This window comes from Oryctolagus cuniculus, chromosome 1, assembly GCF_051225735.1.
Source record: "Oryctolagus cuniculus isolate XC-2025 breed Fujian yellow rabbit chromosome 1, ASM5122573v1, whole genome shotgun sequence".
In the NCBI taxonomy this organism is placed as follows: domain Eukaryota; kingdom Metazoa; phylum Chordata; class Mammalia; order Lagomorpha; family Leporidae; genus Oryctolagus; species Oryctolagus cuniculus.
In genome coordinates this window covers 208,627,594-208,644,283 of record NC_142867.1, presented here as the reverse complement: position 1 = coordinate 208,644,283, position 16,690 = coordinate 208,627,594, and positions in this window count along the sequence as shown.

The window sequence follows — 16,690 nt, the reverse complement described above, 5'->3', positions numbered from 1 at the left end:
GAGGCAGAGAGAGAGAGAGAGAGAGAGAGAGAGAGATATCGATCGATTGATCTTTCATCTGCTGGTTCACTTCCCAGTTTCCTGCAACGGCTGGAGCTGTGCTGATCTGAAGCCAGAAGCCAGGAGCCAGGAGCTTCCTTCAGGTCTCCCACGTGGGTGCAGGAGCCTAAGGACATGGGCCATTTTGTACTGCCTTCCCAGGCCATAGCAGTGAGCTGGATTGTAACGGAGCAACCAGGAATTGAACCAGTGCCTGGCACTGCAGACATCAACCTTACCCGCTGTACCACAGCGGTGATCCCTTCATGTGCATTATTAACAGAAAAAGCCTAAATTAATGCTAACCATGCCAACTGTTGTCATGGGCATAAAACTGGAGACTTCTTCCAGTGATTATCCATGCCAAAATCCCAATGATTGCCCCAGGGTAGCAGTGTTGGGATTTGGCCAACAGCTCCCATTAGTGTGCTTGTGTGTTGTTGACATTTCAAATAGTTTCTAAGAATTGGGATTTTATGATCCCAGAAGCACCAAAAGGACAATGGCTCTTTTTAGCTCCAAGTGCATCTGCTGCTGTTCAGAATGCCATTGAAATTCAACTTTTCACTGCCCTCTGGCAGCTTTGTGAATAGAGAATAATAACGTATTCAAATATGATATATGATTTTTGTATAAATCAAATAACACAACCAATTTTATGGCCTCTTGTTTTTGAAGTTAACAGTAGCTTCAAGTAATTTATACATTCAATCATGGATTTTTAATTGTTTGGGTAATAATAATAACCCAAATAATTCCTCAAAAATTACTGTACAGGCTTGGCTGTGTATATTAGCAGGCTTAATTAGCCATCCCCTGGTGGTCATATTATTTACCATCATTTGTAATTCAGTCTTAGTTTAATGTTTAGATTAAGATATTAGCATTATATTTTCAGTATAATAACAGAAATTTTCAATTGAATATAAACTGTCTCCTCAGCAGAATGCAGCAATAAACAGGACAATTTTAAATGTCCTTTAGGAGCTTAGCAATTAGTATTGGAATCCATTTTTACTGGCTTCGGATTTCTCCTGCAATAGATATAGAGGAGACTATATTGACTAAATAGATAACAAAATAGCAACTTCTCCAGCTTGTAGCAAGTCTCGAGTTGTTAACACCATGTCAGTTGCAGTTGAAGCTGTTGGAGTAGCCACATGATTTCGTTCCCAGTGGTTGACAGTTTAGTTCCCATTGATTGCATATTGAATGACTGCACAAGCAAAGGCTCCCATGTCACAAACTCCATTAAAAAGAATAAAGACAAGATTTGGAATGCCCACTAACTTGGGTAAAAGGCAGTGTTCTCTACTCAGACATAAAATACTTTCCAGAGTTACTTTCTGGTAGAGGGGATTCAATAACCATGCCTAAGTTTCATTTAAAATCCGTAATCTAAGGCTTTTTACTTTTAACCTTTCTATAATTGCATCATTTTATCACTCCCAACTTACATTACATTTTAAAACTTTATTAGCAGGTTTCATTATTACTACATTGTTTTCAGTGTGCAGAAATTCCCAAAAAGTTTCTATACCACCTCTAGGCAATTTTATGTACCAACTCAAAATGCTCTGCTGGGAGAACCTGGCCATGCTGTCACTTAGAATCATAACCCCATCTTTTGTCTCATAGCATTTTAATTGGCACTGGTTCTGAAGAGATTATAGAATTTTCCTATGTCATCATTTGTTTTAGATTTCATGAAGCCTGACAAAATAAGGCAATTGTTACAGACATTATATTCTGAAGAGAGGATATGGCAATAAGATTACATATTTATTCTCTTATATTCTGAAGCTAGGAGCCAGGAGCTTCTTCTGGGTGTCCCACAAGCATTCAGGGACCCAAGTACTTGGGCCATATTCCACTGCTTTTCCAGGTATGTGGCAGGGAGCTGGATAAGAAGTGGAGTGGCTGGAACTTGAACTGGCATCCATATGAGATGCTGGCACTGCAGGCAGCTATACCCACTATGACAAAGCATCTTTTCCTGTTTACCCATTTTTAATTTGAGTCAAATTGTTTTCTTGCTCTGAGTTGAGTTCCTTATTTATTTGTGATATTAGCTCTTTATTTGGTATATGGCTTGCAGGTATTTTCTCTGTCTATACATTGTCTCTTTTCTGTGTTAATTATTTGTCATGAAGAAGCTCTGTAGCTTTCTGTAGTCTCAATTGTTATTTTTTCTTTGGGTCAAATTTAAAAAACATTGTCCAGACTACAGTTGTATAGTTTCCCCCCATTTTCTTCTAGTAGTTTTACAGTTTAAGGTCTTAATTTAAGTCTTTAATCCATTTTTGAGGTAATGTTCATATATGATGGGTATAAGGGTCCAATTTCATTCTTCTGTGTAGGGCTATACAGTTTTCCCAACACTCATTTATTGAAGAGATTTTCTTTTTCCACTGTGTGTTCTTAACACCTTTGTGGAAAAGCAAATTGAACATGAATTATGTGGTCATTTCCTGGCTCTCTATTATGGTCCATTGATCTATATGTCTATTTATATACCACTACCATACTCTTGAATATCATGGCTTTGTGGTATATTTGGAAATTAAATAGATATCTAAAATCTTGTTTTTTTTAATGATTTTATTATTGGTTGATACATAATATATATGAAGTATAATATACGTTGGGTAGTATGAATAGTTTAACAATATTAATTCTTTCAATCCATGAACATATGGTGTCTTTCCATTTACTTGTATCTCAAATTTCATTTCAATGTTTTATAATTTTCAATGCACAAAATTTTTACCTTCTTGATTACATTTATCTTATTTTTATGCTATTTTTAATGGGATTGTTTTCTCAGTTTATTTTACTCATCATTCATTATTACTGTGTGAAAATGCAACTGATTTTAGTGTGTGGATTTTTTATCCTGCCACTTTACTAAATATATTAATTTTACCAGTATTTTGGTGCAGTTTTTAGGATTTTCTATAAATAAGAACATGTCACCTGCAGGCAGAGATAATTTTACTTCTTCCTTTCTGATTTGAATACGTTCACTTATTTTTTCATGTTTAAATGCCTTGGCTAGTACTTCTAGAACTATGTTGAATAGAAGTGATATGAGTGAATATTCTTATCTTGTTGTTTCTAGAGGAAAACCTTTCAACTTTTCACTATTTTGTATGATGTTAGCTATTGGCAGTCCACATATGATCTTTGCTATATTGAGGCATATTCTTTCTATACTTAATTATTTGACAGGTATTTTTATCATTGAAACATGTTAGTTTTTCCCAATGCATTTTTTTTTGTTTATAGAGATGATCTCCTGATTCTAATCTTTCATTTCATTTCATTATCACTTTTGCATCTATTAAACCATCCTTACATTCCTTGGATAAATTAGCTTTGCTCATGGTGCATGATTCTTCTAATGTGCTATTGGATTTAGTTTGTTAATATTTTATTGAGGATTTTGGCATCTAAGTTCATCAGCGACATTCATGTACTAATAAAAATCAGGATAAAACACATGAAATATGACTATAAAATTAAAACAGGTCAGTGGTAGTAGTAGTTTTTGATAAGATAAATAAAATTAGCAAAACCTTCACTAGACTAGGAAATATACAGGATTCAAATTGGTAGATTATTAAAGAGAGTATAGTACAACTGATACCACAGAGATACAAAGGAACATAAGGAAGTACTGTGAACAATTTTATGCCACAAATTTTCTAGCTTTGAAGAAGTAGATATATTCCTAGAAATGTACTATCTACCAAGACCAAATCACGAGGAAATGGAAAATCTGAAAAGATCAATAACAAATAAGAAGAATGAATTAAAAAACTCTCTAAAAATAAAAGTTTTACCAAACATTTTAAGAAGAATTAATGCCAGTCCTTTCTAAAAAATTTGAGGAGAGGGGAATCATTTCCAAATTCATTTTATGAATGCAGTGTTGCTCTGAGTTCATTTCACTTATAATTAAGCATCTGAACTTTTTCACTTGGTTTAGTGGACCTGAGGATTATTTATCTTTCTTATTTAAATTTTGCCTTCTCCTGAATGATCCTGATAGATTTTCCTCCACTATTAAATCCCATTTGGAGTAGTTAAGCTAGTATTTCATACAGCATTGTTCTATCATTCCAGTTTTCTCCAAATGAGTTCACAAATGCACCTTAGGGATTTGTAGCCCTTTATCACCTGAATCAAATGTATTATATTAGGGGATGCTTTCATGTTATCACATAACCAGTGTGAATTTGCTTGAATTGCCAATATTTTAGGAGGTTAAATTTGACTATTCCACATTCAAGGCTTATTTCATGTATTCATATACTTATCTACCCCAACAGATGGAAAAGTCGTCCGTTTATCTAGACCTTTTAAATTGATAGATAATTGAGGATTCCAAGACTGTAACATACCCTTCCATTCAGCAGTATCTAACGTAATGGAAGTAGCTGCCTGTTTTCTGGTGTATGAAGTCCAAGTTAACAATGGGTTAGGTAGAACCTGTTTATGATGACTCACTGTGTGACTTAGCTCATTGTATAAACATCTCCTATGTCAGTTGGCTCTCAGTCACCATCCCCTACAACTTGGCAGGATCTTTAGAGTGATAACTGGATGAAGGAGAGTCAAATTACAATCAGTGAAATATTTTCCTATCTCCCTTTTGGTTTCATGTCCTTTTCCATTACAGAGAGATTGCTTAGTTATAACTTGGTAGACCAGGCATTTTTTTCTAGAGCAGCCCAAAGCAGCCAAATTACCAGATTTTTGACTGACCTCCCATCAGCCAGAGTTTCCTGTTAATAATGAGATTTTTCCTTGGCTTTGGGATATAACCTACAATTTCTACTGATAAGTTTTTCATTGCCTCAGGTTTTTTTTTTTTTTTTTTGACAGGCAGAGTGGACAGTGAGAGTGAGAGAGAGAGACAGAAAGGTCTTCCTTCCTCCAATGGCCGTCGCAGCCGGCGTGCTGAGGCCGGCGCACCATGCTGATCCGAAGGCAGGAGCCAAGTGCTTCTCCTGGTCTCCTATGGGGTACAGGGCCCAAGCACTTGGGCCATCCTCCACTGCACTCCCTGGCCACAGCAAAGAGCTGGCCTGGAAGAGGGGCAACTGGGACAGAATCCGGCGGCCCAACCGGGACTAGAACCTGGTGTGCTGGCGCCGCAAGGCGGAGGATTAGCCTAGTGAGCCGCGGCGCAGGCCCTCCCTCAGTTGTTGCAGGGCTTGAATAACATTAACATATGGTAGTCTGAGAGTCAGCATATCATTAAAAGTTTGTCATTTTCCTTTGATTTTGCTTTTGTTCTTCAAACAAATCTTTAGCCTTCATTTAAATTATGGAGTTTAGGGTAATTTTCTGTTCATATCATGTATTGTAATCATTACACAGGTTAGGATAATAGGGAATACTCTAAAGAGACTACACACACAAGATTTTAATAAAGATAAAGGATATTATCCATTTGGCATATAAAAAAGCAGCGATATATAGTCACAGTTCTCCGAGCCCTTTCTAAGTCACACAGGATGCACTTTATCTTTGGATTATGAAACATTGAGAAGTGTATGAAAACAGTTTGGTCTCAGGAGAACCAAAGCTCAAGTTTGATAAGAGATATTTTATACTTCACTGGCCATGTAGCTAAAACCTGGCATATAAAAAAATAAGCCACCTGTAAATAGCTATCATAAATGAGCTAGTACAGAGTGCCTCCAGCCAAGTTTCAGACTTAAATTATACAGTTTTAGACCAAAGGTAATGTAATACAAAGACTGACCACACATTTTTTTTTATCAGTTTTATGCAGATTTAATTGGATTGCATTGGAATTTAAAAGTCTTTGTATGCTTAATTATTTTACCAGTTGAGAATAGAAATAAAACAAAAATTGCTTGATGAAATCCCAAGTAGTAGTACTTTGGTCTTTGAAACCATTTGAAGCATTCTTGAGTAATAATTTTATTTTTTCTTTCATGGTATTCTCCACTTTCTTCCCCTCTTTTCTTTATGTCACACTTTTTTTAATTTACCATTCCTGCTAGTGTTTGAGTTGATAAGCAAGATGTGAAAGGGATAATCTACCTCCTTATTAATATCTTATTTAAAAATACAGTACCAGAGAAATGCATTGCTTAGATAATATACTTTCTTTTCCTGGTAACAGCTTTATTGGGGGTATTCTTAATATATGATAAAATGCATGTGTTTAAATAAACAATTTTTTCCAATTCTTATGTTTTTTCTTCATTTTTTGTTAACATAAAAACTAAATTTCACTCAGTTCATGGATAAAATTCCAATTACATAATACTTCTTTTTTTTAAAAAGTTTATTTATCTATTTGAAAGTCAGAGTTACACAGAGAGAGAAGGAGAGGCAGAGAGAGAGAGGAGAGAGAGGAGAGAGAGGAGAGAGAGAGGAGAGAGAGAGAGAGAGAGAGAGAGGTCTTCTATCTGCTGGTTCACTCACCAATTGGCTACAATAGCTGGAGCTGCACCGATCTGAAGCCAGGAGCTTCCTCTGGGTCTTCCTATTTGGGTTCAAGGGCCCAAGCACTTGGGCTACCTTCCACTGCTTTCCCAGGCCATAGTAGAGAGCTGGATCAGAATTGGAGCAGCTGAGTCTTGAATCAGTGCCCATATGGGATGCCAGCATTGTAGGTGGCAGCTTTACCCACTATGCCACAACATCAACCCCAGAACATAATACTTCTCTCCCTCCCTCCTTCCATCCTACTTCCTTTTTTTTTTTTTTAACATTTGGGATAACATATTTTTAATTTACTCTATTGTCTATGCTTTTGTGGTCTTATCTGTAAGAAAGAGGGAACAGAAACAGAGAGGAGACAGAATATGAACTCACAGACAGACCAAGTTTATGCAAAGAAAATAAACTCTCAGAAGTCAACCAACTGCCAGTATGCACACAGACTGAACATGTGATAGAAGGCCCAGACTCCAGCAGGATGGACATTTTTATATCTTTGGTGGGCTAGATGGGGGTTGGGGACAGTACATGGAGGTGGACTACTCCATACTAGTTCTTCAATTTTGACCCACTGGCTTCCAAACCTGGGGAGGAATGCAGGGGGTGAGGTGAGGAAGAATACAGAATGTAAGACTGAATTGGTCTCTTGAAAGAAGGCAGGGGTAACAAGAACTTAAAATGGCTGAAGCTTATGCCCTTGTTCCACCAATCCTGACTCTGAATATAGATAAGGAGATGGGGAGCCGGTTTCTTTCTGGCAACTTCCTGCTGATGTGTGACGTGGATATAGGCCAGGTATGTATACTCTGGATCAGATTGATTGAAGAAGAAAAGCAAGCAGTCTTGTGTTGCTCCTGCAGGCTGGCTGATATAGCAGGCATTCATTCCTGTAATGATGTTTGAAATATGTTTGTTACACATGTTAGAAATAGGAGCATTATGATTATAATGATAAAAGGAGAAATTAAAAACATTGGCCATGGTGTAAAAGATGACTAAAATGAGGACAAAGAGGTGAATGAATTTCTGGTGTTTTTATTCTGTTCCATTGGCCTACCTGTCTATTTTTGTGCCAGTATCAGGCTATTTTGATTATTACAGCCTATAGTAGGACTTGAATCTAGTATTGTGTTGCCTCTAGCTTTATTTTCATTGTTTAAGATTGCTTTAGCTATTAAGGATCTCTTGTGTTTACATATGACTTTTAGGGTTGGTATTTGGTATTTTGATTCACTGAATCTGTAAGTTGCCTTGGGTATTATGTACATTTTAATGATATTATTTCTTTTGATCCATGAACATGGAAGGTTTTCCCATTTTTTGGTGTCTTCTATTTCTCTCCTAAATGTTTTGTAATTTTCATTGAAGAGATCCCATATGGGATACTGGTGGCACAGGCTGCAGCTTTACCCACTACTCTACAACACTGATTTTATATCATTTAACTTTGCTAAACTTTTATGAGTTACACTAGTTTTAGTGGAGTCTTTTGGTTCCCCTAATCTGCAAACAGGGATAATTTACATCCTCTTTTCCAATTTCTATTCCTTTGATTTCTTTATCTTGCCTAATGGCTCTAACTAAAACTTCTAGAACTATACTGAATGGTAATGGTGAGAGTGGGCATCCTTTTCTGGCTCTGGATATTAGTGAAAACACTTCCAGCTTTTCCCCATTCGATATGATACTGGCTGCGGTTTTGTCTTATATTGCCTTGGTTGTGCTGAAGTATTTTCCTTTTATACCCAATATGTTTAAGTTTTATAGCATGAAATGGTGTTGTATTTTACAAATGGTTTTTCTGTGTTGAGATAATCATATTTTTATTCTTCATTTGTTAATGTGATATATCAGGTTATTGATTTCCATATGTTGAAACATCCCTATATCCCTGGAATAAATCCTGCTTGGTCTGGGTGTATCGTCTTTTTTGACGTGTTGTTGGAGTTGATTACCTGGTATTTTGTTGACAATTTCTGCTCTATGTTCATCAGAGATATTAGTCTATAGTTCTCTTCTTTTTCTGGTTATGGAGTTAAAGTGATGTTGGTCTCCTAGAAGGTGTTTGGGAGGATTCCCACCTTTTAAATTGTTTTGAATGTTTAGAGAAGAATTGGCATTAGTTCTTTTTTAAAAGTTTGGTAGAATTCAACATTAAAGCCATCCAGCCCAAGGCTTTTATGTTGGGAGGGTCTTTATTATTGTTTCAATCTCTGTTTTGTTCTATTCAGGTTTTCTATGTCTTCATGCCTCAATTTTGATAAATGATACACGTATCCAGAAATGTACCTATTTCTTCTAGGTTTTCTTTTTTTAATTTTTAAATTTCTTTATTTTTTAAACTTTTATTTAATGAATATAAATTTCCAAAGTACAGCTTATGGATTACAATGGCTTCCCTCCCGATAACGTCCCTCCCACCCGCAGCCCTCCCCTTTCCCACTCCCTCTCCCCTTCCATTCACATCAAGATTATTGTTGGTTTATAGCTGTTTGTAGTAATTCCTGTAGTTTCTTTATATTTCTGTGGTATCAGTTATAACATCTCCCTTTTCATCTTTGATTTTGTTAATTTGGGTCTTCTTTTTTTGTTAGTTAAACCAATGTTTTATTGATTTTGTTCGTTTTTTTTTTTTTTCAGAAAACAGCGTTTCATTTCACTGATCTTTTGTATTTTTTAAATTTTGCTTATTCCCTAATTTCTACTATTTCTTTACTCCTATGAACTTTGTCTGTGGTTTATACTTATCTTTCTAGGTCCTTGAGATACATTGTTATATCATTTATTTGATAACTTTCCAATTTCTTGACGTAGACATTAATTGCTATATAGTTTCCTCTTAACGCTGCTTTTGCTGTATCCCACAGGTTTCGATATGTTGTTGTGTCATCTTCATTTGTTTAAAGGAATTTTTTCATTCCCCATTTGATTTCTTCTATGACCCACTGTTTATTCAGGAATGTGTTGTTCAGTCCCATAAATTTTTGTATTTCCTAGAGTTTCTTATTTTGTTAATTATCAGCTTGATTCCATTGTGGTCAGAAAAGATACATGGTACAATTTCAGTTTTTTTGAGTCTGTTGAGGCTTGTTTTATAACATAGTATATGGTCTATCCTAGAGAATGTTTCATATCCTAATGAAAAGAATGTTTATTGTGTAACTGTAGGATAAAATGTTTTATAGCTATCAACTAGGTCCATTTGGTCAATAGTGTGGATTAACTTTGTTCTTTTTTGTATGGTTGATTGGTTCATTGATGAAAGTGGAGACTAGCAGTTCCCCATTATTATTATATTGGTACACATATCTTCCTTTAGATCCATTAGCATTTGTTTTAAGTAGCTGGATGCCAAAAATTGGGTGTATATGTATTTACTGCAGTAACATCTTCCTGTTGAATTTATTCCTTAACTTTTATATAATGACCTTATTTGTCTCTTTTAACAGATTTTGTCTTAAATTCTACTTCTACTTTGATATGAAGATATATATTTTTGCTCTCGATTTACATTTGCATGAAATATCTGTTTCCATTCTTTCAATTTCAGCCTATGTGTATATTTGTTGGTGAGGTATATTTCTTGTAGGCAGCATAAAGATGTTTTTTGCTTTCTAATCCATTCAGCCAGTCTGTCCTTTTAATTGGAGAATTTAGTCCATTTATATTCAAGGTTATTTATATTTCAAGGTTATTATTGATATAAAATGACTTGATCCTGCCATTTTCCTGTAAATATTCCTATTATTTGTTTGGGATCTCCTTTGTACCTTTACTAGGATGTTTTCGGCCTCCACATTCTTTTATGATGTTTATTATCTTTGTTTCTGTGTGTAGTGCATCCTTAAGCATCTTTTATGATGCTGACATCTTTTATGGCTGGTGACAAATTCTTTCAATTTTTGTTTGTCTTGGAAGTTCTTTATTCCACTTTCATTTATAAATGTGAGATTCACTGCATACAGTATCCTGGATTGAAATTTTTTTTTTCTTTTAGGACTTGGACAATATCTTTACATTCCCTCCTAGCCTGTAGTGTTTCTATGAGAATTCTGCTGTCAGTTTAATTGAGGATCCTTTCATCTGCCATTTCTCTCGAACATTTTAGGATATTTTCTTCATGTTTTACTTCTGAACGTTTGACTATAAAGGGTTGTAGTGAAGATCTTTTCTATTATGCCTATTTTCTGTCACATCCACTTGGGTTCTATATGCTTCCTATACTTCAATGTCCATATCTTACTTCAAATTGGGGAAATTTTCTGCTGTAATTTCACTGAATAAGTTTTCTTAGGCATCTTTTTTCCCCATCTCTTCAGGAACTCCGAAGACACATATATTTTGTTGGTTGCTGTTTGGATCCCATAGATCCTGAACTCTGTTTTCAGTTTTTCTAATTTTTTCTTTTTTTTGTCTGAGATATTTCAAAAGATTTGTTTTTGATTTTGAGTATTCTTTCTTTTGCCTCACCAAATCTGTTGTTTTGGCTTTCCACTGTATTTTTTATTTGACATATTGAATACTTCATTTATAATACTTTAATTTGATTTTTCTTTAATATCTCTATCTCCCTGAATTATTTCTCATTCATGTCATGTACAGATTTCTTTATTTCATGTAACTGCTTCTCTGTGTTTTTGAGTAATCTTACAATCTTCTTTTGAGTTCTTTTTCAGGCATTTTGCCAGTGTCTTCATGTTCACTGTCTAATTTTGATGTATAGTTGTGTTCCTTTTGGGGATTCATATTGTCTTCTTTGTTCATGCCTTTTGTATTTCTATGGTTATTTTTATACATCTGAGGAACTACTTGTTGCTATCTCCTCTGAAGGCTTTGATTTTTGGAAATATGCCTCTGATGGAATGCCTACATTTTACAGCAGATATCCAGAGGTGTGTGCTGAGTTGGATCAGGGAGCTCTGTCCAGCATTTTTGGGTGGGGCAGGAGTCCAGAATGACAGCCAAGTTGGGCATGTAGATTTCTTCGGACTATTATCAGTTGTGGTAGGGAGTGACTATGCTGACCGGTGTATTCACATCCTCAGTCCTTTTCTTTACCCATTTGAGCCAACAAATTCACTGCCAACAGTAAGTTCGAAGGGCCTGCACACCACACCCACTCAGGTGTATGAACTGCACATAGCATCTAATCACTCTGTAGTGTGAGTGCTGAGCCTTACCCAAGGGCCCTTCCCAACACTCAAGGAGTTCTGAGCTTCTAGAGTGAGACTGGGCAAGTGCCCATGGACCCAACCACATCTTATGCCTTTCTCAGTTTGTGACCTATGCAGATCTTGTAGTCACAGGATGCAAGGATCCTGCAATCACAGAGTACAGCGCATCATCCCTGGAGTGAGCCACCCACCCCACAGAGGTCAGTTGGCTGAGGGGAGGGAAGGGAAGAGTGTGGCCTCTCTTCATAGAGTTAAGTGGATACTCTGCCCCCCACTGGCTCTTCAGGCTGGATTCAAAGTCAGTGGGAACTGTGAAGTTTTCCCTCAGACAAAAGCATCAGCAGTGCACTGGCCACTGTAGCTTCCTCTCAGCTTACCCAAAATATTATCTACCCACTGGCTGTTAGCCATGGGAGTTGCTCATAGCATACTGCCAGTCTTGTTTATGTGATCTCTTTGACTCTTAGACCTATCATTATGATTAATTATAAACTGAAACTGATCACTTTGACTAGTGAGATGGCATTGGTACATGCCACCTTAATGGGATTGAATTGGAATCCCCTGGCATGTTTCTAACTCTACCGTTTGGGGCAAGTCTGATTGAGCATGTCCCAAATTGTACCTCTCCTCCCTCTCTTATTCCCACTCTTATATTTAACAGATATCACTTTTCAGTTAAATTTAAACACCTAAGAATAATCGTGTGTTAATTACAGAGTTCAATCAATAGTATTAAAAAGGACAAAAAAATACTAAAAGGGATAAAGTATTAAGTTATTCATCAACAGTCAGGATAAGGGCTGATCAAGTCACTGTTTCTCGTAGTGTCCATTTCACTTCAACAGGTTTTCTTTTTGGTGCTCAGTTAGTTGTCACCGATCAGGGAGAACATATGATATTTGTCCCTTTGGGACTGGCTTATTTCACTCAGCATGATGTTTTCCAGATTCACACCACATAAGAGTGGTATCTTTCTGTGCTTGCTTCATTTCATTTTAAATAATGATCACCAGTCCATCCATGTCGTTGCAAATGACAAGATTTTGTCCATTTAAATAAACTGGACAGTAGATCTAATCAGATATTTCTAAAAGGTAGACAAAAAATGACCAACAGATACATGAAAAAGTGCTCAGTATCACTAGTCATCATGGAAGTGCAAATCAAAATCATGATATTACCTCATTTCAGTTAGATTGACTATTATAAAAAAGACAAAAGATAGCAAGTGTTTGTGAGAATATGGAGGTAAAGGACTGCACTTTGTGGGTGGGAATATATATTAGTACAGTTATCATGGAAAACAGTATGGGGATTTGTCAAAAAATTGAAAATAGAACCACTCTATGATCCATCAATCACACTCCAGATTGCATATCCAAAGGAAATGCAATCCATCTATAAAAGAGACATCTGCACTCTCATGTTTATTGTATCACTATTCACAATAGCCAAGAAATGGAAACATACTAAATGTCCATCCACTGATGAGTGTATATAGAAAATGTTGTAATAGACAGAAAGAAATATTACTCAGTCATGAACTTTTTAAACTTCAGCAACCTTATATAAATGCTTATTTTTGTTCTGTGGATTTATTTCATTTCATTATGTATCCATATTTTGCATTCCACAAAAGGTTAGTGATATCATCTTGCATGGAATTAATTTATCAAAAAGAGTATAGATAAAGTAAGCATAAGTTAATGATTATACATTTAGTTCCCAGCAAATATCTATTTTATTCCATTTATACTATCTGCTAAGATCATTTAAGTTGTAACATTTCATTTTAGCAATTAGCTAAAGACATTTAACAAATGTGTTTTAAAGTTCTTACTTTGAATTAACTTTCCTTTCATAGATGCACTCAAATTTTTGAACTAAAAGCTCTCATATTTCATGAAGTTTGATGAACATTTGCTTGTTTTTAAAAGGTACATAGAAAGAAGATATTTCTTCCTTTTTGAGCTTTAGTTCAGTCACAATACATTCCAAATACCGCTCTTAATTGTGTTTGTGGGACACTGTCCCTGATGCATCAGAAGTTTCACCATTTCACGGATCTCTCACTCCAACTTTAAATTGCTTTGGGAATTGGGGAACAATTACAGTAACTGTTGCATAGCAAATATTTACTCTTCCACATCTGTGGAATTGGGCATCATTTGTTGTATTTGACCTCAATTCAGAATGCTAACATAAATAATAGGAAAAAGCACTTGGTTCTTCCAAGAGGTAGAAATAATTTATTTGTATAAAGGTAAGACCTGAATGCTGAAAACTGTACTTTAATTAAACTCAAGGTATAGTTAAAGCCATTAGTGAACATGTATTTGTGATATGAATAACTTCAAGCAATACAGGTACCAATTTATTTTGACCATAAACAACTGTGAATTAGTAGTTCATTATTATTTTTATAATGCCTGTTTTTCTTTAAGGCAATTTCCATATAGTATCTTATTATTTTTGTATAATGTCTCTGCAAATAAAAAAAACTGATGCTAAAATTTATAAGCAATGAGCCTTTAACCAAAGGCTGATTCTTTGAGACATTTTTCACCATGATAAACCATGTGATATATAAATTTATTTTCAGGTGAGCATTATGTGACCCATTTGTATATATAGTGCTTAAGCTGTTAATTGTCTATATAAGAATGAAGCCTGTTAGTATTGATGGAAAGATGCTCTAATAAAAGATAAAGACTGATATAAATGCACCTTTTGTGAATATTAAGTTGCTCTGTTTGAATCCATAAATACTGCACAGGGAAAGACTGAGTCTATAAGGTAAACCTTCACCAATTCAGTCACAGCAAGCTTATTTTGTATAGCTGTTGAGTTATACCTTAGTGTAGAAAAATGGGAAAGACAACTGCTTCCCTATGTATCTTGTCTCTTGAGAGAGGTTAATCAATTTAAAGTGTTGGAAGCAGATCAAAGGCAGCAAGACTGGTGTGGATCAAATTGGACTTGAATTGGTGAGGGAATTTCTGCCTAGAAAGAGAAAGTTTGGAGAAAACATTAGGAAAACAGTTTTGAAAGCCCAAGACTCAATGTTATTACATTGTTTGGAAAGGGAAGTCAACAGGCTTCCCAGGACTGCACCCAAAGGTGCTTGACTTGGAACATCTGCATTTGTCCCAGTCTCTCACTATCTTGCTGTCTTCTTCCTTTTGCATTTGTGACTGGATTGATCAGAGTGCTCATGTCCCGTATCCAATGTACTCCCTGACTAATTTCTGAACTCCTGTTGAGAATTTTGACTTATCACAAGAAGTGTAGAATAATGGTGGAATAAGGACAGGATCATTAACCCCCCCCCCCCTTTTTTTTTGGCAGGCAGAGTGGACAGTGAGAGAGAGAGAGACAGAGAGAAAGGTTTTCCTTTGCCGTTGGTTCACCCTCCAATGGCCGCCGCGGCCGGTGCGCTGCGGCTGGCGCACCGCGCTGATCCGAAGGCAGGAGCCAGGAGCCAGGTGCTTTTCCTGGTCTCCCATGGGGTGCAGGGCCCAAGCACTTGGGCCATCCTCCACTGCACTCCCTGGCCACAGCAGAGGGCTGGCCTGGAAGAGGGGCAACCGGGACAGAATCTGGCGCCCCGACTGGGACTAGAACCCGGTGTGCCGGCGCCGCTAGGCGGAGGATTAGCCTAGTGAGCCACGGGCGCCGGCCCATTGACCCTTTTTTTATGAGCACTGTTGAATGAGCACAATCAATTCTTTGTGATCCCAGTTTGTGTGTGTGTGTGCATGTGTGTCGTCCTCACTGATTATTCCTTATTGTTGGAGTGTAATTTCTATACAGATTCTAGTGCTATCAGTCAGTCAGGATAGTAATTGTTAAAGAGGCAAATAGGCTTTGGATTTCTCCACTGTCCTGTATAATCCATGTGATCTTGTCCTAGAGAACTTAAAGCACAAAGATTCTTCCTTCCTTTTTCTCACTTTGAAAGGAAAGTTTTTTTTAATATTTTATTTATTTTTTTGAGAGGTAGAGTGACAGACAGTGAGAGGTAGAAGCAGAGAGAAAGGTCTTCCATCCATTGGTTTACTCCCCAAATGGCCGCAAAGGCTGGAGTGGAGCCAATCGAAGCCGGGAGCCAGGAGCTTCTTCCCTGTCTCAAAAGGGAAATTCTGGCCTTAGACTGAAGAAATCAAAATTACGCTTTTGGGGGGGAGGTAAATTTTTCATCTCTAAGGTTTACTTTGTATATTTCCTTGCTTTCCTTTCTATTCACAGTTGACTTATTTCTACTATGTATTAATAACTAAATTATTAGTGGGAATACTTTCATTCATTGGACTTATGACTCTAAGTAATATCTAGTCTATGGTAACTTATCCAACAGTCATCATGGAATAATGAGTCACAGCACAGAGTTGCTATGCCGAAATTCTCAAGAACTGTTTACCCACATAAGGCCTAAACTTGTGGTTTTTACTAAAGCCAGATTTGGTAACAATTATGCAAAGAAAAGTTTTCACATGTAGTGAGCAATCAGTGACAACCCTACTAATCTAAATATCTTAATTCTTTGAGTTATATTCCTGCTCCAAAATCTCATAAAATCATAAATTATGTTGTTGAGTTTGGATGGTTGCTAAAGGCACAGAGCTAAGAACTTGATGTTTTGTGTTTTCTAATTATGGACCCACCTCCCATCTAAAGGTATTCCAAATTTTCTACTTCATTTTAGAGTTTTCTTCCATGCCTGGTACACTTTCTCAGATGTACTTGCCATCAACCCTTCCCTGAAATTCCCCTATTCAAAAACAGTATTCGGCTAATCTGCTTAATGATAATTTTGACTTGACTCACTTTTGACATACCATCTTGTCTTCAAATATGTCTAATCCTATCGATACTTCTAGATTCTAGATCTAGCTTCAGTCTTCCTAAATTCCCCCTTACATGATTTATTTCTCATATACGTCTTCTTTCTGAGAAAAATCAATGATTTTCACCAAAGTCACAAATGT